The sequence below is a fragment of the Protopterus annectens genome, chromosome 8.part0 (assembly GCF_019279795.1).
Source record: "Protopterus annectens isolate FY-2018-M chromosome 8.part0, PAN1.0, whole genome shotgun sequence".
NCBI classification, from domain to species: Eukaryota; Metazoa; Chordata; order Ceratodontiformes; family Protopteridae; genus Protopterus; species Protopterus annectens.
This window is the reverse complement of record NC_056741.1, coordinates 1,291,009,213-1,291,020,520: the sequence shown is the minus strand read 5'-3', so window position 1 is coordinate 1,291,020,520 and position 11,308 is coordinate 1,291,009,213. Positions and strand designations below refer to the sequence as shown.

General features: G+C 42.7%; 1 protein-coding gene across 6 annotated transcripts in view; it reads right to left on the bottom strand.

The window, feature by feature from the left end:
* Nucleotides 1-3,032: 3,032 nt before the first annotated feature.
* The window catches only part of ARHGEF1 (Rho guanine nucleotide exchange factor 1), a 3,019,431-nt gene continuing 3,011,155 nt past the window's right edge, over nt 3,033-11,308 (bottom strand). For all 6 annotated transcript variants that reach the window (XM_044080805.1, XM_044080809.1, XM_044080807.1 and 3 more), the window contains one exon: nt 3,033-4,415. The gene's annotated coding sequence lies outside the window, so the exon portion shown is untranslated. The remainder of the gene's footprint in view (nt 4,416-11,308) is intronic.

Below are 11,308 nucleotides of genomic sequence, written 5' to 3'. Positions count from 1 at the left end.
GATGACTGCAATTAAGGCCCTCAGATGTTCAAGCAGACTCCACTCTGTGAGTTAATTTTTATAATTTCAATTTCAGAATCCACGACATAACACACAGTAGTACAAATTACCAGTCCCACAGAAGATCCCTGGAAATAACTCATCTCCACAAATTCTAGTGATCTGGATAAACTGAAGTAGAGGGAGGGCATACCACAATTTCACCTCACAGAGCTGCAAATTAAAATCTCTACTTCCTGGAATCACATGAAGGCAGAAGCCCCTGTCTATTTGCAAATACAAAGATAAATACACTATTAAAACACTAGGCAGAAAATGTTCTAATAAACAATTTGGGCTGATGACAGCAAGTCAGTGAACAAACACTCCTAACTAGTCTAGTATTCCTGCAGGTCTGAGTACACCGAAAACTATTCATATGTTGTGCCAGCTAAATGACAGACAACAGTGTATCCATAAAAAGGACCAAAAACAGGACTGAGCAGTACAAGGTCAGATGTCACAAATGCAGGCTATTTTAGCTGTGTAGAGCTTTAAACCTGGATAACACCCTAAATGACCTGGGATCAGTTAGGAGCCCTGGTGGCAGGAGTAGGCCAAAGAGGGATAGCATAAGCAGTGACTCTGGCTCATCCATTGCATGCTTAGGGTGTTGGCAGTCCTGAAGCAAGAGCTATACAGCACAGGGAAGGCCCAAGACTAAAGCATGTGGAACTAGGGATCCTGGGAAGTGCACGTCTGCAAAGGACTGTGCAGTAATTTAGCTGCCATTCTGCTTATGGAGAAGAATTCAACTGCACTGGATCTGGCATTCAGGGCACTCCACTTTCTATCCAACTTATTAACAGCATACGCAAAAATACATCTTCAACCTCTAATGGATAACTGCAATCGCCAATTCTCACCTCACTCTCCAAGTATCCTAGAATACCTAGGGTCAGAAGGCATTAATGGGTCAGTAGAAGAGAAGAGAAGTTCTTGATAGATGCAGGGTGGGTGAAGGGCAAAGAAAACTCAAATGCACAAACAAAATGAAACCTAAAATGAATAAAAAATAGCTGTACTTCACATGCACATACAGATCTTTCCTGTGCAAATTTAACTAGGTAGCGAATCAAAATGCTTCTAAAGTTTACGGAGAAGAAATGGGCAACTTTTCAACAAAAAAGAAACCCTGAAGCACACATGGATAAACACTTGACTACAACCAGAGGAAACGAGTTCAAACAGTGGTTTACGCACTGTAGAAGCTGGCTGGGGAGGGATGAAGTTATCGGCTGATGCCTGCTCATCAGTCTTGGGGAGGGTGGGGTTTTGTCTGCTGCTCACTGCCAGCAAGTGCACAGTTAGATCAGAGGTGTGGGCTTGCACTACCAATTATCAAGTATATCGGTGGAAACACACATGCAAGAGGAGGGCACTGTAGACCCTCACAGGGACAAAGGTACCCATGTTGGCCAACAGAGGCAGTGTTACGGCTTAAAACAGAAACATCCCAGACAGATGGGGTTCAGTGAAACTCCAGGTAATCTCAGATACTTAGTTTGCTAGCTTTCCAACCCTCCTAAATCCACACACAGTTAAAGACTCTGCAGTTACAATGCAGAGAAAAGGGTACTCAAATTCTTTCAAACCAAGTTTCACCTAGACATAGAAAAGCACTTATAATGTTGTGTTGTATGGAAGAAGACTGAACTCCCTACCAGGTTTCAAAAAAAGATTAAGACAGACAGACACACATCTGAAATAATCAAACTTTGGCTTAATACAGACATATTTGTGCTTGAATACACAACCTATCATGTATGTTTCAGTACCTATCTGATTCAACACAAAGTCAATACTGGATACCTTGTTTCAAGTAAGCAGCCCTTTTAGACTAGCTTGGACCAACCCTGAAAAAGGACTGGACTTTCCCAAACAGGCTTGTCTCGGATTTGAGGAACAATGCCATACGGAACAAGAAAAAAAGAAACACAGCAGACAAATAAACCCCTCAGTATAGCCTAGATTTTTACACTAGCTACAAGGGAGTCCAGGAAATCAGTTAAAACCAGCTTGCAACACCCAAAAAACAATGCATCGCAAACTACTGTGCAAAACATACAGAACACAATGCTTTTACGAGAAACATATGCAGGGACTACTCATTTTTTAGTTATTTTTTGGTGTGGGGGGTAACTTTTGTTTTGCTGATCATTTTTCTTTAAAAGTAAGTCTCCTCCCCAAGACAAACGAGGAATGATAAAGAAGGGTTGCATAACAGGAAACCATCTGAAGGCATTACAGTTTGTACACTGCTGTGTTTTTGGCAGTTCAATTCAAAAGAAAAAGAAAAGGATGATTTTTTTAGTTTCCCCTTTTTATTTTGTAAGTCTATGCACCCTCAGAGGTAATACACACAGAAAGAGGTGGTGGGGAGGTGGTGGTGTTGGGGGGTGCGCAGCCCATGGCAATTTTTTTTTCTTTTAGTGTTTTCTAATATACTACAATATAGTAAAGCTGCTTTGTGGTAAACTTAAGATGCTTCAATGTTTTGTGTTTTGACTAAGGGAAACACTTATTACACAGTCAAGCCATTTAATGAGGGCAGTTGTACAAGAGCAGAAGTGAACAAGAGTAAGTGTGCTTTCTGATTTACTAGCCACCTGACGTCAGCAGCTAATCCAGACTGCACATCATTATCTGTCCTGACAATCAACTCTGACTCTGCAGCTCAAGGATCACTCTGATAAATAACCATCAAGCCCAGCTCAGCAGCCCAAGAACTTTTCAGTAAGCAACCAAGCGTTCCCATGTAACATGTATCTAACAAATGTCCTGTGAGTTCTGGGCTGGTCCAAACAAATTTCAGGTTCAAAACTGCAATTTTAAATCAAAACCACCATTTTGCTATTACATTAAATGACAGTAAATCCTGGCACAATTTCTAGTATTAAAAGAAATAAAAAAAAAAATCTGACCATTTACAATACTCTCATGAACCTTGATTTATAAAACCTGTATACTTTATCATAAATTACATCTTTCAATAAATTTGAATACACTGATTTATTTTATTGGCTTTTGTAATCCCCCTCAGTGATTTCAAAGGGCCAGTATCAGCATAAAGTTAAATAAAAATAAGCCAAATATAGTAACTATACAACATTTCTTAATAATAGTTCTTTTAATTCCTCTATACAACTACTTATTTTGTGTGTGCTTTCATTTCTTACATACACATACACATATATATATATATATAAAAACATTTCTGATATAAAACTTACACAAAAAGGCACTATGGTAGTCCCCAGAATATCTGTGGAGGAATCAATATTGTAGGAGACAGAAACTGTATGTGGAATGCTGTTTGGGTCCACAGAACAGGCAACTGGAACTATGCCTGTTTTCTCCCTGATGCTCTGGAAATCTGTTTCAGGAGCACATTTCATTGAATGAATTTGCAAATGGCCATATCGTGAATTCTACTAAAACTTTTATAGCAACAGTATTTTACTACTGTGAACCTCAACAGAAAATGTAAACTGGGAAATGTTACTTTTTAACAAAAAGGCTGAAAAACTGGAAGTGTTCATGAAATTCTATCGCCCAACAAATATAATCACTTTAAAATCCAATAGATTGGCAATCCTTGTTCATTTAATGAAAGCAAGGCTAAAATGAAAGGTTCTCTACTATACAAATCAGTCTGCTGCAAATAATATGAACCATGCAGCAATCCAAAGCTTGTAACGGAAACACCCAATGTGCACCTCTTATACAGCTCGGGGCAAAGGTACGAGTGACCCAAAACTTCTCCCTACTTGGTTCTGAACATGTCATAAGGATGACAGCAGTTGTGGTGAAGAAAGTGCTCTAACTTCCACTTGGTAAACAACTATTCTGCAAAAAAAAAAAAAAAAATACTATGGTAGTGATGACAAAATCTGGTACAACAACAATTGCAAAAGGAAGCAAAACTTTCATGATCTTCTGTTAGTTTGTATATGGACCTTGTTAGGTAGATTCCCTTGGCATACACACAGTGACTATCAATGCTGAATGGAAGTTTTTCATTTAGAACATTTCATATCTAAAACCATCAATGTGCATCTTTTCACTGACTTTTCAGCAGCTGCATCACTGATATTTTGTGTCACTAACTGTAGAATAATATTTTAGTTTCCAACTTTAAAGTGCCGTTAAGTTAGTATTTCAGGTCCTAACCCCACTCACAGCAATGGTTCACAATTGCTTTTCCATTCAACAGTCCACAGTTCATTCCAGCTTGGCAAGTGATGTAGGAGGGAAAAAAAAAAAAAAGCTAATTTCTCAGTCTCTGCTGCTGAGGTTGTTGAGTAAATCCAACAGGATTCAGCTCCAGGTGACTAAAAGCTGCGGGTGTGCTTCTGTCCTTCTCCAGCAAAGACCTATGTACAAAAAGAAGAGAAACAACTTAAAACTTTATAAAAAGTGGGTCTTATGCAGTAGCCAGTTACATAAATCTGTGTAACTTGAAAAATAGATAGTACATTCACTGCACTTCCTATACAGTTTACAGGAATATCAACAGGTTTGTGAAACTCTGCGTGCTTTTGCAGCACCACTCTTTGCTCTCTTTACAAAATGTCTCCAAATTATTTTTTCTGATGCTACATTGCATACTTTTTATATTTTTAATTTTTTACAATAAGTTAATTCTTTTAAACAGCAATAAAGAATAGTTGTATAAAATCTTACCATAACCATAGTTGTCCTTCTCTTCCATGTTGCAGTATTTATAACCTTTGGGTTATCTTCTGCTTAGCTATGCAAACGTCCGGCCAGTACACAAAAGCTTTAGTCACTGTAAGGTACGTGGGATGTCTGATGTTGGCCGTAGGGTGCATGGGCCATAAAAGTGATGTCTGCAAGTACCTTTCCTCAGAACTGAATCCACCAGTGGGACCCCAGTCCCAGGATAGCTGCACAAGTCCTGTGTCATCCAACAAAATGTTTACATATATATATATATATATATATATATATATATATATATATATATATATGGGTCTACTTCAATTCATTGAATCTCATTTCGTCTAAATTTTATTTCACTGAAAGTTCATTACATCGACAAGCATTTTAGGTGGGGGGCTTCATCCCCCACACCCCCCAATGTGGGGGGCTGTGCCCCCACACCCCCCCTAACTATATATATCAACTCCGGGGTTGCACAACATTGGGGAAGGGGGCAAATGCTTGTCGATGTAATGAACTTTCAGTGAAATGAAATTTCGACGAAATGAGATTCAATGAATTGAAGTAGACCCATATATATATATATATATATATATATATATATATATATATATATATATATAAACTGGTAGGACGGTGGGATAGAATACTGGAACATGGAAGAGAAGGACATCTATGGTTATGGTAAGATTTTACACAACTACTCTATGTCCTTCTATGCCCATGTTGCAGTATTCATAACTTTGGGTGAGTGGCAAAGCTCAAATGGAAGAAGAGGAGGGTGGTATGGAACTGTTTTCCAAGAATCCATGCAGTATTGCCCTAGTAAATCCTGCTCTAGACACGGACATGTGATCCAGTTTGTAGTGTTTGGTGAAGGTATGAACAGATGCCCAGGTAACTGCCTCTAGAATGGAAGCAGTGTCCAGCCCTTTGAAGAAGGCTCCAAATGAGGCCATGGCTCTAGTGGAGTGGGCTTTAATTTTTGAGGTTAGATCTTTTAAATGGTAGATGTAACAAAAAGAGATGGCCCAGGAAACCCAGGCAGAAATATTCTGTTTTGTCACTGCTTTTCCCAGAACTCTGAGGTGAAAAAAGACAGACAACTGCTCTGTTTTCCTAAGGAACTTGGTCTTGTCAAAGTAGAATCGTAGTTGCCTGTGAACATCAAGGGAATGCAAAACTCTCTCACAGTCATTCTGGGGATGTGGAAAAAAGGTGGGAAGGTAATTACATTGGTTCAGGGACAGCTCATTGACCACCTTAGGCATGAAGGACGGGTTGGTCCTTAGGGTCATTCTATCCTTGTGGAAGATTAGAAAAGGTGGGGTGTGGCCATGAGGGCCTGGAGCTTTGACACTTTCCTGGCTGATGTCAAGGCCACCAAAAGCACAGTTTTTCAAGTGCAACATTTTAGAGAGGCTTTTGATGCTAGTTCAAAAGGAAAAACAGTGAGTTTCTCCAAAACGTACTTCAGGTCCCATGGCAGTGGAAAGTACAGTTGTGTACACTTACCATAATTGTAGATGTTCGAGTGTATTCACTGTTGCAGTCATCACACTTGGGTTATCTGCCTGCAGGTAGCCCTCAGTCGGCCCAAATACCACAGTCTTGGGATTTCTGCGTTGGATGCTGTCGCCTCATCCATGACATTAGGAGTATAAAACATGCAGCCGACGTCATTACATCAGTTTTTCTTGCCCCGGATGTCAGGAGCCCCCAAAATAGGAAGCAATTACATGGTGTGGAACACCTCCAGTAAAAAGTAAATACCACTGCCATAAGATATGGCCAAAAAAAGGATAGGTGGAGAGAATAGAAAAGTCAGGAGGTTGGAGGGAGGGTAACCAGGACTGCAACAGTGAATATACTCGAACATCTACATTTATGGTAAGTGTACACAACTGTACTATGTTCTTCATGTTTCACTGTTGCAGTCATCACACTTGGCTTGATTCCCAAAGCTGAGGAAGGGTGGAGGCAGTCAAGAAGTATTGGGGCTGGCTAGCAGGCCTTGTAAGACTGCTGTGGCAAATTCAGCTCTGGATTAAGAAAAAGAAATAGGTAAGTGGTAATGCTTGGTGAAGGTGTGTACAGAACTCCAGGTTGCAGCTTCCAGGATGTCGTTGGTAGAGACTCCCCTGAGGAATGCTACAGAGGTTGAGGTAGCCCTAGTGGAATGAGTTCTGATCCCCTGTGGGGTAGGTTTTGCATTATGTTTTTAGCAGAAATGGATGCAGTGTGATATCTATTTGGAAATGGTTTGCTCTGAAATGGCCTTGCCCTCTGCCCCTGTAGCGAAGCTGACTAGCAGCTGGTCAGATTATTTGAAAGGTTTAGTTCTGTCAAGTTAGAACCTCAGCTGTATGTGCACGTCCAAGGAGTGCAGAATCCTTTCCCCTTTATTCTGAGGATTAGGGAAAAAGGTTGGTAAATGGAAGGATTGGTTTAAAGCCACACTGGATACCACCTTTGGCATAAATGATGGGTTAGTCCTGAGGAAAGCCCTGTCCGCATGGAAAATAATGAAGGGTTCCACAGCCATTAGTGCCTGTAACTCAGACACTCTTCTTGCTGAAGGGATGGCTAGAAGTAAGGCTGTTTTCCAAGAGAGGAATCTTAACTCTGCTGTAGCAGCAGGCTCAAAAGGGGGAAGCGTGAGCTTCTCTAGTACAAATTTAAGGTCCCAGGTAGGGGTGGGAGCTCTCCTCGGGGGCTTTAAATTGTTAGCACCTCCCTGGAACTGTTTGATGAGAGGGTGAGAGAATAGAGGTGGCTTAGTATTGTAGTGAGCTGTGATGGCAGAGGCATGAATTTTAATTGATGAGAAGGACAGGCCTTTGTGGAGTAGCTCTGCTAGGTAATCTAGGATTTGAGGTAAGGTGGGCACAGATTTGTCCTTTCCTTGAGACTGGCTTCAAGAACAATATATTTTCCACTTTTCTGAATAGGATTTCCTAGTACTAGGCCTTCTGGCCTCAAGGATGATGTCCAGCACCTGTTTGCGGAGGGTTGCTGGTGGTGTATTCAGGGGATAAGCCAGGCTGCAAGGTTCAGGGTTTGCAGCTGTGGATGCAAAATCTGTCCCTCCTGCTGGGACAGCAGGGAGGGGGTCTGATGTAGGGGTCAGGGTGGCACTGCTGTTAGACTGCGTAGGAGTGGGTACCATTGCTGGCGTGGCCATTCTGGGACAATAAGGATTGTCCTTGGCCTGTCCTGTTTGATCTTGAGTAGTACTTTTGAGAGGAGGGGCAAAGGCATAAATTAAGATGTTTTCCCATGTAAAGGATAGGGCATCCACTTTCCACTCTTGGCTGTGTGGATTTTTGGTGCAAAAGTTGTTCAACTGATGGTTTTGGGGGGAGGCAAAGAGGTCCACCTCTGGAGTCCACGACCTGTGGATTAGAAGTTTGAATGAGTTGGGTTCCAGCTTCCACTCATGTGGGTCCAGTAGATTTCTGCTCAAGTAGTCTGCCAGTGAATTTTGTTTGATTGGCAGGAATTGGGATTGCAGGTGCACTTGGTTGCTCAGGGGCTGTGTTCCACAGGGCCATGGCTAACCTGCAGAGAGGGTAGGAATGAGTTCCCCCTGTTTTATGTACCACATAACTGTGGTGTTGTCTGTCTTTATCAGGAGTTGTCCTGGAAGGACAAGGTATTTGAAGGCTGTCAGAGCATTCTGTACAGCTAACATTTCTTTTTGATTGATATGCAGGGGAATTTGTTTTCGGCTCCATTTGCCTTGAATGCATTTACCTGCCATGTGAGCCCCCCATGCATAGTCTGATGAGTCAGTTATCAGAGTTTGGACGGCAGGGGGTTGTGAGAAAGGGAGTCCCTTGTTGTGGTTGCAAGCCTCTGCCCAGCAAAGGGACTCTGCCCTTAGACAAGGAATGATAGGAATCAGTGTTTCCAGGTCCTGAGAATGTTGACACCAGAGATTTTTTAAGTACCACTGAAGTTTCCTCATATGAAGTCTTGCATATGGAATTAGTAGAATGCATGAGGCCATGAACCATAGGGCTTGCCGTATTTTTCTTGCAGACAGCTGGGTTTTGGTGGCCATTACTTTGAAGTAGTTTGTCAAATAAGCCAGTTTTTCTGGAGTGAGGAATACCATCTGTGAAGTTTTCAAGCTTACTCCCAGGAATACAACCTTTTGGTTGGGCATCAGTTGTGATTTCTTTTCATTGATGGTGTACCCCAGAGAAGTCAGAAGTCTCTTTACAAATGCCAGGTACTGAAGTAGCAATTCCTGACTGTCCGCCTGAATCAGGCAATCATCCAAGTATGGGTAAATTTGAATATTTCTCTGCCTGCAGTATACAATTGCTGGAGCCAGGCACTTTGTGAATACCCTGGGTGCAGTAGACAAGCCAAAGGGAAGTGCAAAGAACTGATAGTGCATAGAGCCTGCCCTGAAAAGTACAGTTGTGTACACTTACCATAAATGTAGATGTTCAAGTGTATTCACTGTTGCAGTCATCACACTTGGGTTATCTTCCTGCAGGTAGCCCTCAGTCGCCCCAAATACCAGAGTCTTGGAATTTCTGTGTCGAATGCCGTCGCCTCTTTCATGACGTCAGGGGTATAAAACATGCAGCTGACACCATTACATCAGATTTTCTTGCCCCAGATGTCAACAGCCCCAAAACAGGAAGCAATCAAATGGTGTGGAACACTTCCAGTAAAAAGTAAACACCATTTCCATAAGATATGACCAAAAAAGAGGATAGGTAGAAACTATAGAAAGACAGGGGGCTGGAGGGAGGGTAACCAGGACTGCAACAGTGAATACACTTGAACATCTCCATTTATGGTAAGTGTACACAACTGTACTATGTTCTTCGTGTTTCACTGTTGCAGTCATCACACTTGGGTTGATTCCCAAAGCTGTGGAAGGGTGGAGGCACAGTCAAGAAGTAGTAGGGCTGGCTAGCAGGCCTTGCAAGACTGCTGTGGCAAATCCAGCTCTGGATTTAGAAAAGATAGGCAAGTGGTAATGCTTGATGAAGGTGTGTACAGAACTCTAGGTTGCAGCTTCCAGGATGTCCCTTGTAGGGACTTCCCCTGAGAAAAACTGTAGAGGCTGAGGTAGCCCTAGTGGAATGAGGCCTGATCCCCTGTGGGGTAGGTTTTCCATGGTGTTTGTAGCAGAAATGGATGCAGTGTGCTATCTATTTAGAAAAGATTTGTTTTGAAATGCCCTTGCCCTCTGCCCCTGCAGCAAAGCTGACTAGCAGCTGGTCAGATTTTCTGAAAGGTTTAGTCCTGTCAAGGTAGAAACTGATCTGTCTGTGCACGTCCAAGGAGTGCCGGATAGTTTCCCCTTTATTCTGAGGATTAGGAAAAAGGTTGGCAAATGGATGGATTGGTTTAAAGCCACACTGGATACCACCTTGGGCATGAAAGATGGGTTAGTCCTGAGGGAAACCCTGTCTGCATGGAAGATAATAAAGGGTTCCACAGCCATAAGGGCCTGTAACTCAGACACTCTTCTTGCTGAAGTGATGGCTAGAAGTAAGGTTGTTTTCCAATAGAGGAATTTTAACTCTGCTGTAGCAGCAGGCTCAAAGGGGGGGGAAGCGTGAGCTTCACTAGTACAAAGTTAAGGTCCCAGGCAAGCGTGGCAGCTCTCCTTGGGGGGGGGGGGGGGGTTCTTAAATTGTTAGCTCCTCTCAGGAACTGCTTGATCAGAGGGTGTGAGAAGAGGGGTGGCTCAGTATTGTAATGAGCTGAGATGGCAGAGGCATGAATCTTAATTGATTAGAAGAATGGGCCTTTGTGGAGCAGCTCTGTTAGGTAATCTAGGATTTGAGGCAAGTAGGGCACAGCTGTGTCCTTCCCTTGAGACTGGCTCCAAGAACCGTATCTATTCCACTTTTCTGAATAGGATTTCCTAGTACTGGGCCTCCTGGCCTAGAGGATAACATCCAGCATCTGTTTGCTAAGTGTTGCTGGTGATGTATTCAGGGAATAAACCAGGCTGCCAGGTTCAGGGTTTGCAGCTGAGGATGCAAAATCTGTCCCTCCTGCTGGGACAGCACAGAAGGGGTCTGATGCAGGTGCCAGGGTGGCACTGCAGTCAGACTGCACAGGAGTGGGTACAGTACTGGCGTGGTCAGTCTGGTGCAATAAGGATTGTCCTTGGCGTGTCCTGTTTGATCTTGAGGAGTACTTTTGGAAGGAGGGGCAGAGGAGGAAAGGCATAGATTGAGAGGTTTTCCCATGTAAAGGATTGGGCATCCACTTTCCAAGCTTGGCTGTGGGGAATTCTAGTGCAAAATTTGTTTAGTTGATGGTTTTGTGGGGACGCAAAGGGGTCCACTTCTGGTATCCCCCACCTGTGCACTTGAAGTTTGAATGAGTTTGGTTCCAGTTTCCACTCGTGTGGGTCCATTAGATTTCTGCTTAAGTTGTCTGCCAGTGAATTTTGTTTGCCTGGCAGGAATTGAGCTTGCAGGTGCACTTGGTTGCTTAAGGCTGTGTTCCACAGAGCCATGGCTAAACTGCAGAGTGGATAGGAGTGGGTTCCCCCCTGCTTGTTTATGTACCACATAACTGTGGTACTGTCTGTCTTAAT